Source organism: Oncorhynchus kisutch, linkage group LG20 (assembly GCF_002021735.2).
Source record: "Oncorhynchus kisutch isolate 150728-3 linkage group LG20, Okis_V2, whole genome shotgun sequence".
Taxonomy (NCBI): Eukaryota; Metazoa; Chordata; class Actinopteri; order Salmoniformes; family Salmonidae; genus Oncorhynchus; species Oncorhynchus kisutch.
This window is the reverse complement of record NC_034193.2, coordinates 36552800-36571810: the sequence shown is the minus strand read 5'-3', so window position 1 is coordinate 36571810 and position 19011 is coordinate 36552800. Positions and strand designations below refer to the sequence as shown.

At 38.9% G+C, this 19011-nt stretch overlaps 1 pseudogene; it reads right to left on the bottom strand.

Annotated features, from left to right (window-relative positions):
• The window catches only part of LOC109875482 (gastrula zinc finger protein XlCGF17.1-like), a 79147-nt pseudogene that overhangs the window by 10499 nt on the left and 49637 nt on the right, over positions 1-19011 (bottom strand).

The following is a 19011-nucleotide window of genomic DNA, read 5'->3' as shown; positions in this document are numbered from 1 at the left end:
AGCAAGCTACCGAGGTGGCTGACTGACTGTTGCTGCTGTTGAAAGAAGAGTTCAGTCCATTCGATCATACGTCACACTAGAAGCATCGCCTTAAAGTCTCATACCGCCATCTGCTGACTGGAGTGGGTAACGCAGTTGAGTAAAACATTTATTTTATTTTCAGACGCCGCTAGTCCAAAAATATTAATTAACCCCCCCTAAATAAATCAATATCAGTCAATATATTTTTTCTGCTATTTCTTTTTTTCGTCAACCGTTCCATCTCATCTTAAACTTCTTACCGGACCGACACTAGGACCGGGGGAGGCTGCTGCTGCACTAGTGACTGTTAGACTGTCTTCAGCAAAGATTGCGGACAGAAATACGGGGAGAGGGGGGTACCCCTACACAGAACTGAACTGGATCATAGATGGCGGACAGAAATACTAGGAGAGAGGGGTACCGCTACACAGAACTGAACTGGATCATTGTTGGCGGACAGAAATACTAGAATGGAAGCAAATGTAAGGGATTATAACGTCATAACGAATCATGCAAAAAACATGTACAGTTGACAGGAATGTTAGTTAATGTTGAGACAAACGATTATACATTTTTTTATCATAAAGTTAATTTACTAAAATCGAGATTTAGCCAGCTAGCTGACTAGCTAACATTAGCCAGCTAGCTGACTAGCTAACATTAGACAGCTAGCATTATGGGTGTTGTGACATGAGTATGAAATTGTACTTCTGGTTGTTTTAGGGACTCCTGAAACAACCAGCAAACCAGGCTGTCGTTTTGTGAAACAATGGATGTATAGAATCTAGCTAGCTGAAGAATTTACTGCAAATTGAATGTACAATTGTGTTAGCTTGCCTTGCTGATATATGCCATGCATGCAGATTAAATAACGTAGCTTGCTATGTTCTTGCTTATTGTGCAGTGGATTATTAAAATACCTGTATGCCTATGGATGTGTAGCTAGCTATCTAGCCGATCTGTGTATGGACCCAACCGTTTGGTATACATATTAGTTCAGAACCTAGCTATGAACCTCAGCTATCATAGCCAGTTGTATCAACTCCAAAACAGCCCGAATGACATTAATGAAGCCTATGGGTTGAGTAGAATATAATATCACGTTGTGCCAAGGATTGAAGTCGTATATACATGTAGTTATTACCATGCATGAGATCCCCACATTGTAGCCTGTACATTTGATCTATTCACTGATCATGTACTCTACCTTGGCAAATAAAGGTGCAGTTTAGGTATGAATGTCTTTGAGATTATTTTCAGTCATATCCAATACCAGGAGTATCAAATTCCAGTCTTTGAATGATGCTGTGTCTGCATGTATGTATTGCAATTATACACTTCAACAGTGTTTACCAATCTTGGTCCTGGGACATCAATGGTTACACATTGTAACTAATAGACTAGAAACAGGATTTAACTAGTTAATTCATATATACAGAAATCTAATGTTAAAAAACAGTACACTCCACTTCCTATGCATCACGTAAATACTCTTAACACCGGTTCATCTCAACATCTAATGCCCTTCATCTGTATTGATCTGATAAACACAGGACAGGTGGAGTATTTCATCACATTACACTTCAACCAGTAGAGAATGTGAAACGCTTTATTGAAAAGCTCATTATACAAGTGTTATAAATACAAGTTCAATCTGTACTTCAATGCACATCTGTTGTGAATTATAAAAACAGAGGAAGAAAGAGGAGGTGGTGAGAGAGGTGTAAAAGACAGAAAGGGAAAGAGGTAAACACATAGGAGCAGGGAAGGCAGCACGTGATTAATGAATCACAGTGCAACCTAAATATTCTCTCAGTTCATCACAATTACATAATAGTGTCTCACATTGACACAAAGGTTATCTTAAAAGCAGGTGAGGTGGCGATGATGAGACTGGGGGTTGGCATCCTCTCACATCAAAACATATCTGCAGACGAGAGACAGATGGAGTGAGAAAGCATGTTTAAGCCTTGTGTTTTTATTTTTTTAATCTGACATTGTTAGTTATCAATCAGGAGGTGAAATGCAAAACTGACCTGGGATCATTAACTCTGGGACTACTGCATCTCTATCTGTATTTCAATGTAAAGCATCTCTTTAATAATACTTCCTGTTGGCCTGACCAAGTGACCTCTCACCTCTGATCATGCTGTGCCCTCGATGTAGCCAGTTCAGATGCAGGAGGGGTTCACCGACACCGCTGATATAACCTAGAGGATTTAGGGAGAAGGGATGAAGTGAAGGAGAGAGACTGTTATTGAGATAAGGTAGTTAAAGTGACAGTGTTCAACAGGAATCTGTGTGGCCTCATCTGGTGTCCACACCACACTAAGTGGCTGCAGAGTACTTTATGCTGAAAAACATGAATGGACCCACAAGGACAAACAATACATCGTAGTTATAGAAATAATGAAGTGTCTTACTATTCTCAATGGTTGGCCCTCTTGCCTATTCTTTGAAGGTGGAAGGAGCCACAGTTATACACCTGAACCTGCTTACTGCACAACACAATCCATCAATCAGATTTATACATGAGTGTGAAGGTGTGGGTTATAGGGTGTCTAATTGTTCTACAATTTTTCAATTGTAGAACATCCTGCAGAGCAGCAGACTTCTCCTCTGGCACACGGCGGCGAGCTGCAGATCCCCTCCTGGTCCTCGTGTCCATCCTCATGAAGTTACGCAGGACACAGGTGGCCTTCGCACAACCGATGACCCTGGTCACCCAACCTTGCAGTGCCCTACACGTTAACTGTAGGCAATTGTTTTGAAGGAATCTCCAGTTTGCTTATTTATATTCAGTGGCCTGACTGCATACAGACTGTCAAAGGCCCATCCTGGTAGATCTGAACCTAATGCAGTTTGGAGTGATCAGATGACAGGAGTCACATTTAGATGTCAGGTGTTACTGAGGCTGTAGATGCTCCATATCCACTACTTTGAATGTTGTATGTAAATCAAATCAAATTTTATTTGCCACATACACATGGTTAGCAATGTTAATGCGAGTGTAGCGAAATGCTTGTGCTTCTAGTTCCGACAACATCCTATCCATCAAAGAACAGTTGTCTACACATAATGAGCAAAGTATCTCCGTGTCCAAACAGACTAATGGGACCCTACTGTAAATCAAGCAGACAATAACACATTATAAACATCAATTTGTTAGGGATGTTGGAACCAACGTGGAGCACGGCATAACTGTCTTTACCAGAGTAATGAATGAAGAGGCACTTTGCTTGTTGTTGCATGTCGTGATGTTTGTAATTTGACTATCAAAATTGTCCGACAGCAAGAACCAGTATTTAAGTTGAAATTCATCATATGACTTATGCTTAACGTTCTGACTATAACTACTGCTCCCAGATTTTTTATTCCTAGCTGACCCAAACTGATACTAAATTAAACTGGCAGACCACCCAGACCTTACCCCGCAAGATACGTCAGTTTTGTCAATTTATTAAATTGTCTTTCATTTGAAACACTCCTGTCAATGTTGAGTAAAGACCCACAACTGATTGCGCATATAGAAGTAGGATTAGTCTACCTGGCCTGCAAGTAGGAAGTAGGATTAGTCTACCTGGCCTGCATGCAAATGTAGGCCTATAAATGTGCCCATTTGGGGAAGTCTGATAGTATTTCTCATTGTCTTAAACGCTGAACCACTAATGAGTTGTGGAGCTTCTCAAAATAAAAATGTCTTCACCTCAAACAGCAAGTAAACAACGTCTGATCAAAATCATTTGCAAATGACAATAGTTCCTCAAAGTATTTTCATAAAATATTTCCAGCGGTCACCCTTTCACCATTTGGCACTTGAGTGGTTACATTTCTCCAGCCCCCATCCCTCAGCTGTTTACCAAACGAAGTCTCTGGCAGCCATTTTATTGATTTTTAAAACCTAGGTTGTCCCTTTAAAAAAGGCCACAATCAAATCAACCAATCTGCAGTTCAAACAATAACAAAGCTGTAATTCCACCACTGTTTTGGTAATAAGATGATGATGGGAAATGTAACTTCTCTCAAATTCACAGACAGACCTATGGATGTAAGGACTGACCATCCATGATATCAACATTATAAGTTTTACCATGTTGAGGTGATGCAGTGTTGGTTTACATAGTTTCTAAACAGAGTAAAAAAAGCTTATTTGGAATTCTGATGGGGTACAACAGTTGAACTAAGCTCATGAGGCATGTGTTATACGTGTTATATTCTTCATGAATCAATGGCTATAAAAAAAATATTAAAAAGCCAAAATATTCACGTAGTAATTTCATATTTCCGCTTTAACACCAAACATCAGTTCAACAACTGCAGAGTTTGTGCCTGTTTTTAAGACAGTACTTACTACTGTTAATCAGTGCCCGTTCATCGTTAGAATCATTGGATGCATTTGGGAAACCGGGCGCAGATATTCAGTTCCCTCCTCTTCTTCCTTCTCCTTTTTCGATGTGACAGTCATCTCCCCCTCTTTCACTCCAAAAAACGCATCATCCTCTTTCTCTTCTTTCACTGTAACGTCTTTCTCTTCTTCTTTCACGTTAACAGCCTCACGCTCTGCCTGTTTTTGCATTGAAACAGTCTCCTCTTCCTCCTCCTTTTTCACGATAACTTCTTCCCCCGTCCAGCAGACCCCCCACCATTCTTTAGCAGGGGAGTAGCTTAATGACCGCATGGTCGGGGATGTTGCCTTAAATTCACACACCGCCATCTGCTGACTGAAGTGGGTAACGCAGTTGAGTAAAATGTACAGTCCTGGCCAAAAGTTTTGAGAATGACACAAATATTATTAGCAGTAGCAGTATGGACCAAGTCTATTCATTATATATATCTACATGATGTATTGTTACACCATGTAGGAGCAGTATAGACCTAGTCTGTTCATTATATACATCTACATAATGTATGGTTACACCATGTGGGAGCAGTATAGACCTAGTCTGTTCATTATATACATCTACATAATGTATTGTTACACCATGTATAGGCAGTATAGACCTACAGTAGCTAGCTACTTATTTAGATGTAGTATGACTTAATGAAACTGCATTAAATGTGCTGTAGTAAACATTTTTTATTCACACTAATCAATCAACACATTCCTGTCTTTTTATGTCTCAATATAATGGTACTATTTAATTAAATCCATTTACAATATGAGGAAGCTCAGGGGCTGAACATTGTCGTGAAAGACGAGAAGGAAGAGGAGGATGTCACAGTAAAACAAGAAGTAGAGGGTGAGGCTGTTACCGTTAAAGAAGAAGAGAAAGACATTTCAGTGAAAGAAAAGGAAGACGCGTTCAGAGTGAAAGAGGAGGAGGAAGATAAAGAGGAGGGTGCAGTTTTTGGAGTGAAGATGGAGGGGGAGATGACTGTCACATTGAAAGATGAAGAGGTGGAGATAGGAGATCTGATTAACACCAGTAAGTATCGCCTTAAATTTGTTTTTAACTTTGGATATTCAGAGTTGGCTCGTCAATACCTCTTCAACGGAGGGCCCTAGGATGATGACTGATATGTCTAGAATCAGACGACGTAGAGAGCAAGCTACCCCTTGTTTTCTCCGTTCCGTTTCCAAAAAGTGACTGAACATATATATTTGAGAAGGGTCTATCTGCTGACTGCAGACTGGGGGGCACGGCATGTTGTGATTTTCATGTAGTGATGTTTTACTACACACCTTGCCCCCCAATAGTGCCAATGTGAGAGTTGGTTTGGCTACACCAAAGATTATGGATATACTGACAAGATGTCTCTCCTCCCTAACAAGGGGAGTTGTTATCCACAAAGCGGCACTGCGGGTTGTCTAGCTCCCACCTATCCTTTCTTTGGATTGGTGGACACATCTTATTATTGTAATCTATTGTTTATATTCTATGAGGGTTGTTGACGTCAACCGCCTGTATTCAATGGAGAGAGATGCTAAGCTACTAGCATGAATATGCATAGCGATCTGGAGACAGCTCCTATAATGTTTTTATCAAAGTTGTCGGTATGTCACGTGTCCACATGACAACTTAATCATTACGAAACTTCTGTTGGATCAAGTAAACCTCACATTGCAAATAAGCCATTATTTTTGTTGTTGACCAAATTCGACACTTTCCACATTGGGTTGATAATTGTTTCCACTTGGATACAACCTACTGCAGCCTACTGGCATGACCTAGAGAGTTACAACCTACTGTAACCTACTGGCATGACCTAGAGAGATACAACCTACTGTAGCCTACTGGCCTGACCTAGAGAGTTACAACCTACTGTAGCCTACTGGCATGACCTAGAGAGATACAACCTACTGTAACCTACTGGCATGACCTACTGTAACCTACTGGCATGACCTAGAGAGTTACAACCTACTGTAGCCTACTGGCATGACATAGAGAGATACAACCTACTGTAGCCTACTGGCATACCCTAGAGAGATACAACCTACTGTAGCCTACTGGCATGACCTAGAGTGGTACAACCTACTGCAGCCTACTGGCATGGCCTAGAGTGATTCAACCTACTGTAACCTACTGGCATACCCTAGAGAGATACAACCTACCGTAGCCTACTGGCATGACCTAGAGAGTTACAACCTACTGTAGCCTACTGGCATGGCCTAGAGAGATTCAACCTACTGCAACCTACTGGCATGACACAGAGAGATACAACCTACTGTAACCTACTGGCATGACCTAGAGAGATACAACCACTGGTATGCAAGCATTTCTAAACTTTTTTCTCAATTTATGGGGTATTGTGATGTCATTATGAGGTATTGTCTGAAGATTGATAATTAAAAATATATATAATCCATTTTAGAATAGAACGTAACAAAATGTGTAAAAAGGGAACGGGTCTGAATGAATGTTGTATGTTCTAGTGGTGTCCAAGATAACAAAAAAATAGTATTTTCTTTCTACCAATTGATTGGTTGGAATGTTATGACGTGTATTTTTCCATATAGACACACCCCATGTGTTTAATAAAATCCACTGTATGTGTTGAATCAAATCAACTGTGTGTTGAATCAAATCAACTGTTTGTGTTGAATCAAATCAACTGTATGTGTGGAATCAAATCAACTGTATGTGTGGAATCAAATCAACTGTTTGTGTTGAATCAAATCAACTGTATGTGTTGGATCAAATCAACTGTATGTGTTGAATCAAATCAACTGTATGTGTTGAATCAAATCAACTGTATGTGTTGAATCAAATCAACTGTATGTGTTGAATCAAATCAACTGTTTGTGTTGAATCAAATCAACTGTATGTGTTGAATCAAATCAACTGTTTGTGTTGAATCAAATCAACTTGTTTGTATTGAATCAAATCAACAATATGTGTTGAATCAAATCAACTGTTTGTGTTGAATCAAATCAACTGTTTGTGTTGAATCAAATCAACTGTATGTGTTGAATCAAATCAACTGTTTGTGCGGAACTTAAACTGAACTGATGCTTCAAGCGTTTGATTAAATAATTAACACAAATGACTTGAGGAAGCCAGAGATCAATATAACCAGAAGGAAATAACCAACCGACCTGCTGCTGGCCTTCCTAAATTCTGACATTATGCTCATGAAGTTTCCAGGAAAAAAAAAATCAATTTAGAGTGCCAATTTATCTGACCATTTCTACCAATCTGCGTGTCAGTTATGAACGAGTTACAACACCTGTTTGGCCCCGCCACTTCTTGGGTCGGTGAAGTGCGGTATTAAATTGAAGGAATAAATCCGAGCCTCAAGCTTATCACCTGTGGAAGGCGGGGCTTCCAGTGAAGCGTGGATTTAATAGTATGTTGTACCTAGTTTCCCTCCTTCAGGGAACAGTAGTTATAGTCATAACATGTGGACTTAATAGTATGTTGTACCTACTTTCCCTCCTTCAGGGAACAGTAGTTATAGTCATAACATGTGGATTTAATAGTATGTTGTACCTAGTTTCCCTCCTTCAGGGAACAGTAGTTATAGTCATAACGTTACGCTTGTCATATGATGAACATCAACTTAAATACTAGATCTTGCTGTCAGACAGTTGTTTTGTATTCAGATCTCTGAAATGCACTCTAACTACGTAACATTTAGTGTCTCCTTATGTTACGCTGGGAAAACAGTTTTCATGGACACATGGAGGTTGCTAAATCCAGTGGTTGTAACTGAGAGTCACCTTAACTTTATTGACAACACCCAAATGCAAACTGTCATGAACGCGGTTTTTCAATAATGACACGTAATTCTTAATAGTGTAGCTGTTTTGTTAGTCACATGTTTAACTATCATCAGCTGATCCAGGAAATCATTTTCTGAATGCCAGTCACATGACAAACATCACGACATGCAACAACAACCAAAGTGCTTCTTCATTCATTACTCTGCTAAAGACAGTTATGCCGTGCTCCATGTTGGATCCAACATCCCTAACAAATTGATGTTTATAATGTTATTATCTGCTTGATTTACAGTAGGGTCTCGTTAGTATGTTTGGACATGGAGATACTTTGCTCATAATGTGTAGAGAATTGTTCCTTGATGAATAGGCTATTGTACAACACACAGAGCTATTTTCCTCTATTTATTGACATTTAGAATGACAACCCATTACAAAGTAGCCTCGTGGGATTATTCACTAAATGATCAGGTTATGAAATGTCATGAGTTTCCATGTTTCACCTGAAATATTCAATGATTTATAATCCTAGGTCTATGTTATTGTTAGGTGAAGTTATGGGTCCTACAGTAGATCTTTGTTATTGTTTCGTGACGTTATGGCTGATGTTACAGCTAGCCAAAGAGCATTTTACTGGTTAAGTGTTTTTTAAGTATATAGCAGTTGATTTGCGACAAAAACACAAACATATTAAGCAGGACATTCAAATGAGCCTTACAATTATAATCCAAAAGTAGTGTGAAATGCACTCATAAGCAACCTGTAAATGGAAGCTATTTTTGCTGTCAGCCTATGAGAACTCCCCTGAGTTTTCCCCCACGGTTGTGAATTAGTGAATAGACACAGAACTTAATGTGAGTTTCCTTGAGTAGCACTCCTGATCTTGTGCTGTAATATTCAGAATACATTGTGAAAACCTAAATTTTCTGCTCACCATTTTTGCTCTAGGCAGATATACTACATCCATAACTATCGGTGTCCTCATTAGCAGGGAGCATTCAAATGGTTTGTGCATTGCACTCGTGCTGCAATTTTAGCAAACACAGACAAGGGCCTACATTGGAGACCAATAGTTGTCTGGCACACTGCTTAGTATTTCAACCACTTGAATAACTTATTTCTAGCCTACAATCATCGATGTTACTACTAATGTGAAAACAAGATGAAATATGACTTGTTGCTAACTTGACTGTCTTAATTGTCAAATAATTTAACAGACGTCAATTGTTGAACAACTCATGGGTATGCTCTGGGCATCATCTTTTACCTCAAATATAAACAGTGGATTTCTGCTGTTCTGGGCCTCGAACCATCTGTCTGACTTTGTCATTCACACAGGAGAGAGACGGGACTATCGTGGATCCTCTGGGGAGCCTCAACAACATCATGATAATGACAAGGCAGAGAAGAGTCCTTCCAGATCAGATCACCTCAAGAAACACCAGCAGAGATACACAGGGAAGAGAACTCACTGCTGCTCTGACTGTGGGAAAAAAATAAACTCTTCATCAGACTTTAAAATACATCAAAGATTTCCCATTGGAGAGAAACCTTATGGATTTGATCAATGTGGGAAAAGTTTTACTGAGTCAAGCTTTCTCACTAAAAATCTGAGAATACACAAAGGAGAGAAACCATATAGTTGTGATCAATGTGGAAAGGGTTTCGGTACATCTGTCTGTCTGACAAAACACCCGAGAACACACACAGGAGAGAAACGTTATAGCTGTGATCAATGTGGGAAGAGTTTTACTTCATCTAGCTATCTAACTATACACCAGAGAACACACACAGGAGAGAAATCATATAGCTGTGATCAATGTGGAAAGAGTTTTGGTACATCTGGCCAAATGGCAACACACCAGAGTGAACACACACAGGAGAGAAATATTTTTTTATCTGTGATCAATGTGGGAAGAGTTTTACTCTGCTAAAAAGCCTGATCGTACACCAGCGGACACACACAGGAGATAAATCTTATAGCTGTGATCAATGTGGGAAGAGTTTTACTACATCTAGCTATCTAACTATACACCAGAGAACACACACAGGAGAGAAACCATATACAGTGCCTTGCGAAAGTATTCGGCCCTCATGAACTTTGCGACCTTTTGCCACATTTCAGGCTTCAAACATAAAGATATAAAACTGTATTTTTTTGTGAAGAATCAACAACAAGTGGGACACAATCATGAAGTGGAACGACATTTATTGGATATTTCAAACTTTTTTCACAAATCAAAAACGGAAAAATTGGGCGTGCAAAATTATTCAGCCCCCTTAAGTTAATACTTTGTAGCACCACCTTTTGCAGCTGTAAGTCGCTTGGGGTATGTCTCTATCAGTTTTGCACATCGAGAGACTGACATTTTTTCCCATTCCTCCTTGCAAAACAGTTCGAGCTCAGTGAGGTTGGATGGAGAGCATTTGTGAACAGCAGTTTTCAGTTCTTTCCACAGATTCTCGATTGGATTCAGGTCTGGACTTTGACTTGGCCATTCTAACACCTGGATATGTTTATTTTTGAACCATTCCATTGTAGATTTTGCTTTATGTTTTGGATCATTGTCTTGTTGGAAGACAAATCTCCGTCCCAGTCTCAGGTCTTTTGCAGACTCCATCAGGTTTTCTTCCAGAATGGTCCTGTATTTGGCTCCATCCATCTTCCCATCAATTTTAACCATCTTCCCTGTCCCTGCTGAAGAAAAGCAGGCCCAAACCATGATGCTGCCACCACCATGTTTGACAGTGGGGATTGTGTGTTCAGGGTGATGAGCTGTGTTGCTTTTACGCCAAACATAACGTTTTGCATTGTTGCCAAAAAGTTCAATTTTGGTTTCATCTAACCATAGCACCTTCTTCCACATGTTTGGTGTGTCTCCCAGGTGGCTTGTGGCAAACTTTAAATGACACTTTTTATGGATATCTTTAAGAAATGGCTTTCTTCTTGCCACTCTTCCTTAAAGGCCAGATTTGTGCAATATATGACTGATTGTTGTCCTATGGACAGAGTCTCCCACCTCAGCTGTAGATCTCTGCAGTTCATCCAGAGTGATCATGGGCCTCTTGGCTGCATCTCTGATCAGTCTTCTCCTTGTATGAGCTGAAAGTTTAGGGGGACGGCCAGGTCTTGGTAGATTTGCAGTGATCTGATACTCCTTCCATTTCAATATTATCGCTTGCACAGTGCTCCTTGGGATGATTAAAGCTTGGGAAATCTTTTTGTATCCAAATCCGGCTTTAAACTTCTTCACAACAGTATCTCGGACCTGCCTGGTGTGTTCCTTGTTCTTCATGATGCTCTCTGCGCTTTTAATGGACCTCTGAGACTATCACAGTGCAGGTGCATTTATACGGAGACTTGATTACACACAGGTGGATTGTATTTATCATCATTAGTCATTTAGGTCAACATTGGATCATTCAGAGATCCTCACTGAACTTCTGGAGAGAGTTTGCTGCTCTGAAAGTAAAGGGGCTGAATAATTTTGCACGCCCAATTTTTCAGTTTTTGATTTGTTAAAAAAGTTTGAAATATCCAATAAATGTCGTTCCACTTCATGATTGTGTCCCACTTGTTGATTCTTCACAAAAAAATACAGTTTTATATCTTTATGTTTGAAGCCTGAAATGTGGCAAAAGGTCGCAAAGTTCAAGGGGGCCGAATACTTTCGCAAGGCACTGTACCTGTAATCAATGTGGGAAGAGTTTTGCTTCATCTGGCCTTCATCTGGCCTGTTTTGACATTGCACTATTCCCATTTAGCAAAATTTATTTCCAAAGATGTTGAAAATAAGACTATGCCTGTCCAATATATTAAATTATGACAGACCAGCCAGATCTATTGTATCTATTATATTATGACAGACTAGCCAGATCTACTGTCTCTACTATATTTTGACAGACCAGCTAGACCTACTGTCCCTATTATATTATGACAGACCAGCTAGATCAACTGTTTCTATTATATTAGAACAGACCAGCTAGATCTACTGACTCTACTATATTATGACAGACCAGCTAGATATACTGTCTCTATTATATTAGAATTGACCAGCTAGATCTACCTTCTCTACTATATTATGAAAGACCAGCTAGACCTACTGTCCCTATGAAATTATGACAGACAAGCTCGATCTTCTGTCTCTATTATATTATGACAGACCAGCTAGTTCTGCTGTATCTACTATATTATGACAGACCAGCTAGATCTACTGTCTCTACTATATTATGACAGACCAGCTAGATCTACTGTCTCTATTATATTAGAACAGACCAGCTAGATCTACTGTCTCTACTATATTAGGAAATAACAGCTAGATCTACCTTCTCTAATATATTATGAAAGACCAGCTAGATCTACTGTCTCTGCTATATTATGACAGACCGACTAGATCTACTACTGTCTCTATTATATTATGACAGACCAGCTAGATCTACTGTCTCTACTATATTATGACAGACCAGCTAGATCTACTGTCTCTATTATATTAGAACAGACCAGCTAGATCTACTGTCTCTACTATATAATGAAATAACAGCTAGATCTACCTTCTCAACTATATTATGAAAGACCAGCTAGATCTACTGCAGCTATTATATTTTGACAGACCAGCTAGATCTACTGTCTCTACTATATTATGACAGACCAGCTAGATCTACTGCAGCTATTATATTTTGACAGACCAGCTAGATCTACTGTCTCTTCTATATTATGACAGACCAGCTAGATCTACTGTCTCTATTATATTAGAACAGACCAGCTAGATCTACATTCTCTACTATGTTATGAAAGACCAGCTAGACCTACTTTCCCTTTTAAATTATGACAGACAAGCTAGATCTACTGTCTCTACTATATAATGACAGACCAGCTAGACCTACTGTAGACCTACTGGCTCTACTATATTATGACAGACCAGCTAGATCTACTGTATCTATTATATTATGACAGACCAGCTAGATCTACTTTCTGTACTGTATTATGACAGACCAGCTAATCCTAATGTCTCTATTATATTAGAAAAGACCAGCTAGATCTACTGTCTCTACTATATTATGACAGACTAGCTATTCCTACTGTCCCTATTAAATTATGACAGACCAGCTTGATCTACTGTCCCTAATAAATTATGACAGACCAGCTAGATCTACTGTCTCTATTATATTACTACAGCCCACAAACATCGACTGTCTTTATTATATTACGACAGACCAGCTAGATCTACTGTCTCTACTATATTATGACAGACCAGCTAGATCTACTGTCTCTATTATATTAGAACAGACCAGCTAGATCTACTGTCTCTACTATATTATGACAGATCAGCTAGATCTACTGTCTCTATAATATTATGACAGACCAGCTAGATCTACTGTATCTATTATATTATGACAGACCAGCTAAACCTAATGTCTCTATTATATTAGAAAAGACCAGCTAGATCTACATTCTCTACTATATTATGAAAGACCAGCTAGATCTACTATCGCTATTATATTATGACAGACCAGCTAGATCTACTGTAGCTATTATATTATGACAGACCAGCCAGATCTACTGTCTCTATTATATTATGACAGACCATCTAGATATACTGTCTCTATTATATTATGACAGACCAGCTAGATTTACTGTAGCTATTATATGATGACAGACCCGCTGGATCTACTGTCTCAACCATATCATGACAGACCAGCTAGATCTACTGTCTCTATTATATTAGAACAGACCAGCTAGATCTACCTTCTCTACTATTTTATGGAAGACCAGCTAGACCTACTGTCCCTATTACATTATGACAGACCAGCTAGATCTACTGTATCTATTATATTATGACAGACCAGCTCGATCTACTGTCTCTACTATATTATGATAGACCAGCTAGATCTACTGTCTCTATTATATTACTACAGCCCAGATACATCTACTGTCTCTACTACATTTTGACAGACCAGCTAGACCCACTGTCACTATTAAATTATGACAGACCAGCTAGATCTACTGTCTCTACTATATTATAAAAGACCAGCTAGATCTACTGTCTCTATTATATTATGACAGACCAGCTAGATCTACCTTCTCTACTATATTATGAAAGACCAGCTAGATCTACCTTCTCTATAATATTATAACAGACCTTTATTATGACTGGTCTTTCGTACTATAGTGAGAAGTATCAGTATAGACCTAGTCTGTTCATTATATACATGATGTATTGTTACACCATGTAGGAGTAGTATAGACCTAGTCTGTTCATTATATACATCTCCATGATGTATTGTTACACCACGTAGGAGCAGTATAGACCTTGTCTGTTCATTATATACATCTACATGATGTATTGTTACTCCATGTAGGAGCAGTATAGACCTAGTATGTTCATTATATACATCTACATGATGTATTGTTACACCATGTAGGAGCAGTATAGACCTAGTCTGTTCATTATACACATCTACATGATGTATTGTTACACCATGTAGGAGCAGTATAGACCTAGTCTGTTCATTATACACTTCTACATGATGTATTGTTACACCAACAAAATAATGGGAAGTTATATTACTTTATACTAATACAAAACTCAGAGAAAGAGATTTAGATTAACACGAAATTCTCAAAAGGTAGGGTTCTGAATTATTGCCACCCATGTTGATTTTGTGCCTAATTTACAATTTCTTTGTTGATGTGTCTTGCTGGAAGATCCACTTATGGCCAAGTTTCAGCCTCCTAGCAGAGAGGTAACCAGGTTTTGGGCTAAAATATCCTGGTAGTGGGTAGAGTTTATTTATTTATTGTATACAGTAATTTTTGCTCATCTTTATCAAGGGTATCAATAACTAGGTGCTTATTTTGATATCTAGTTATTTGACTGACTGAATCAGAAAAACAGATGTGGAGTATTTGTAGAGTTTGTTTTACATTTTCATAAAAATTCTGAACTAATCAAACACTTGTTTCTTTTTTTATGTGTTTATATAATATTCGTATTTAATGGAAAGGAAAAAAACGTTTCCCTAAACTGCTTTTCAAATATTATAATTCAATGAAGAAGAAAGAAAGTTTCCCTCCTCAACTGCGTTTCCTCCCTCCGGACAGCAGATGGCGATATGTGTCTTTCAGGCGATATTTCTACTGTGACGTATAATCTAGTGGACGGAACGCTTCTTCAACAACTGCAGCCACCTCGGTAGCTCGCTGGACAACAAAGTCTGAACATTCAAGTTATTTAGACAATTTCGTGTTTTATTTGCCACTATGATTTAATCATACTTATGTGGAAACAACTAGTTACCCCATTTAATTTAATATTTACGTTTTAAGTCAACTAGCTGGCTGGTTAAGTTAGCGCTAGTCTAGTCGCTAATGCTAACTAGCTAACATCCCCGACCATGAGCTCACTAAGCTACTCTACTCCTGATAAAGAAGAGGAGGTCTGCTGGACGGTCAAAGAATCTCTCGTGAAAGAGGAGGAGGAAGAGGAGGATGTTACAATACAAAAGCAAGTAGAGGGTGAGGCTGTTAGGGTGAAAGAAGAAGAGAACGACGTTTCAGTGAAAGAAGAGGAAGATGCGATCAGAGTGAAAGAGGAGGAGGGTGTTACTGTGAAAGAAAATGAGGAAGATGCCGTTTTTGGAGTGGAGGATGAAGTGAAAGAAGATGAAGACGCTTTTGGAATGAAGGATGCAGAAGGGGAGATTACTGTCACATTAGAGGAGGACGAAGAAGAGAAGACTGGAGAACTGATTAACACCAGCAAATATAGTGAGTACTATCTTATAAAACAGGGAAATTAATCTGATTAACACCAGTAAATACAGTGAGTACTATCTTATAAAACAGGGACATTGATCTGATTAACACCAGTAAATACAATGAGTACTATCTTATGAAACAGGGGCACAAACTCTGCAGTTGTTGAACTAATGTGTGATTTTTAAAAGGGCACTACACTTGGTTATGTTTTTGTACTGTATGAATTGTTCATGACGTCCTCCAGTGATAAAAAAAAAAACTTTTCCTGTTGAAAAGTGATATATAAATACAGTAACGTATAAGTTTGAGCAAAATAGTGTTTCTTTAGAAAACTGCAAACTAGAAGGAGTGAGTTATGTAAGGCCTTCAAGGAGTTGGCTTGATGGGATGTCGTGATGTCATCCAATAGGCGACAGATCTTCATGTGAATATTCATTATTCTTTTTAAAATCCTTCCTGTTCTGTCAAGTTGGTTATTGATCATAGCTAGAAAGCCATTTTCAAGTCTTGCTATAGACTTTCAAGACGATTTAAGTCCAATCTGTAACTAGGCCACTCAGGAACATTCAATGTCATCTTGGTAAGTTCATCCAGTGTAGATTTGGCCGTGCTCCATGTTGGATCCAACATCCCTAACAAATTGGTGTTTATAATGTGTTATTGTCCGCTTGATTTACAGTAGGTTCTCGTTAGTCTGTTTGGACACAGAGATACTTAGCTCATAATGTGTAGAGAACTGTTCCTTGATGGATAGGCTATTGTACAACACACAGGGCTATTTTCCTTTATTCAGGGCATTTAGAATGACAACACATTACAGAGTAGCCTAGTGGGATTATTCACAAAATTATCTGGTTATGCAATGTCATGACAAAGACATTTTTGTTTCCATGTTTCACCTGAAATATGAAATGATTTATAGTCCTAGGTCTATGTTGCGTGAAGTTATGTTACGTGAAGTTATTGGTCCTACAGTAGGTCAATGTTGTTGTTAGGTGAAGTTATGGGTTCTACAGTAGGTCTATGTTAGGTGAAGTTATGGGTTCTACAGTAGGTCTATGTTAGGTGAAGTTATGGGTCCTACAGTAGGTCTGTAGTTGTTGTTAGGTGAAGTTATGGGTCCTACAGTAGGTCTATGTTGTTGATAGGTGAAGTTATGGGTTCTACAGTAGCGCTATGTTAGGTGAAGTTATGGTTCCTACAGTAGGTCTATTTTGTTGTTAGGTGAAGTTATGTGTCCTACAGTAGGTCTATTTTGTTGTTAGGTGAAGTTATGTGTCCTACAGTAGGTCTATGTTGTTGTTAGGTGAAGTTATGGGTTCTACAGTAGCGCTATGTTAGGTGAAGTTATAGGTCCTACAGTAGGTCTATGTTGTTGATAGGTGAAGTTATGGGTCCTACAGTAGATCTATTTTGTTGTTAGGTAAAGTTATGGGTCCTACAGTAGGTCTATGTTGTTGTTAGGTGAGGTCATGGGTCCTACAGTAGGTCTATGTTGTTGTTAGGTGATGTTATGTGTCCTACAGTAGATCTATTTTGTTGTTAGGAGAAGTTGTGTCCTACAGTAGGTCTATGTTGTTGATAGGTGAAGTTATGGGTTCTACAGTAGCGCTATGTTAGGTGAAGTTATGGGTCCTACAGTAGGTCTATGTTGTTGATAGGTGAAGTTATGGGTCCTACAGTAGATCTATTTTGTTGTTAGGTGAAGTTATGGGTCCTACAGTAAGTCTATGTTAGGTGAGTATATGGGTCTTACAGTATGTCTATATTGTTGTTAGGTAAAGTCATGGGTCCTACAGTAGGTCTATGTTGTTGTTAGGTGAAGTCATGGGTCCTACAGTAGGTCTATGTTGTTGTTAGGTAAAGTTATGGGTCCTACAGTAGGTCTATGTTGTTGTTAGGTGAAGTCATGGGTCCTACAGTAGGTCTATGTTGTTGTTAGGTGAAGTCATGGGTCCTACAGTAGGTCTATGTTGTTGTTAGGTGATGTTATGTGTCCTACAGTAGATCTATTTTGTTGTTAGGAGAAGTTGTGTCCTACAGTAGGTCTATGTTGTTGATAGGTGAAGTTATGGGTTCTACAGTAGCGCTATGTTAGGTGAAGTTATGGGTCCTACAGTAGGTCTATGTTAGGTGAAGTTATAGGTCCTACAGTAGGTCTATGTTATTGTTAGGTGAAGTTATGGGTCCTACAGTAGGTCTATGTTGTTGTTAGGTGAAGTTATGGGTCCTACAGTAGGTCTATGTTAGGTGAGTATATGGGTCCTACAGTAGGTCTATGTTGTTGTTAGGTGATGTTATGTGTCCTACAGTAGGTCTATGTTGTTGATAGGTGAAGTTATGGGTTCTACAGTAGCGCTATGTTAGGTGAAGTTATGGGTCCTACAGTAGGTCTATTTTGTTGTTAGGTGAAGTTATGTGTCCTACAGTAGGTCTATGTTGTTGATAGGTGAAGTTATGGGTCCTACAGTAGATCTATTTTGTTGTTAGGTGAAGTTATTGGTTCTACAGTAGCGCTATGTTAGGTGAAGTTATGGGTCCTACAGTAGGTCTATGTTGTTGTTAGGTGAAGTCATGGGTCCTACAGTAGGTCTATGTTGTTAGGTGATGTTATGTGTCCTACAGTAGGTCTATGTTGTTGTTAGGTGAAGTTATGGGTCCTACGGTAGGTTTGTGTTGTTGTTAGGTGACGTTATTGTTAGGGTAAAGTTATGGGTCCTACAGTAGGTCTATGTTGTGGTTGTTAGGTGAAGTTATGGGTCCGACAGTAGGTCTATGTTGTTGTTAGGTGAAGTTATTGGTCCTACAGTAGGTCTATGTTGTTGTTAGGTTACGGTATGGGTCCAACAGTAGGTCTATGTTGTTGTTAGGTGAAGATATGGGTCATACAGTAGATCTATGTTAGGTGAAGTTATGGGTTCCTACAGTAGGTTTATGTTGTTGTTAGGTTAAGGTATGGGTCCAACAGTAGGTCTATGTTGTTGTTAGGTGAAGTTATGGGTCCTACAGTAGAGCTATGTCGTTGTTAGGTGAAGTTATGGGTCCTACAGTAGGTTTATGTTGTTGTTAG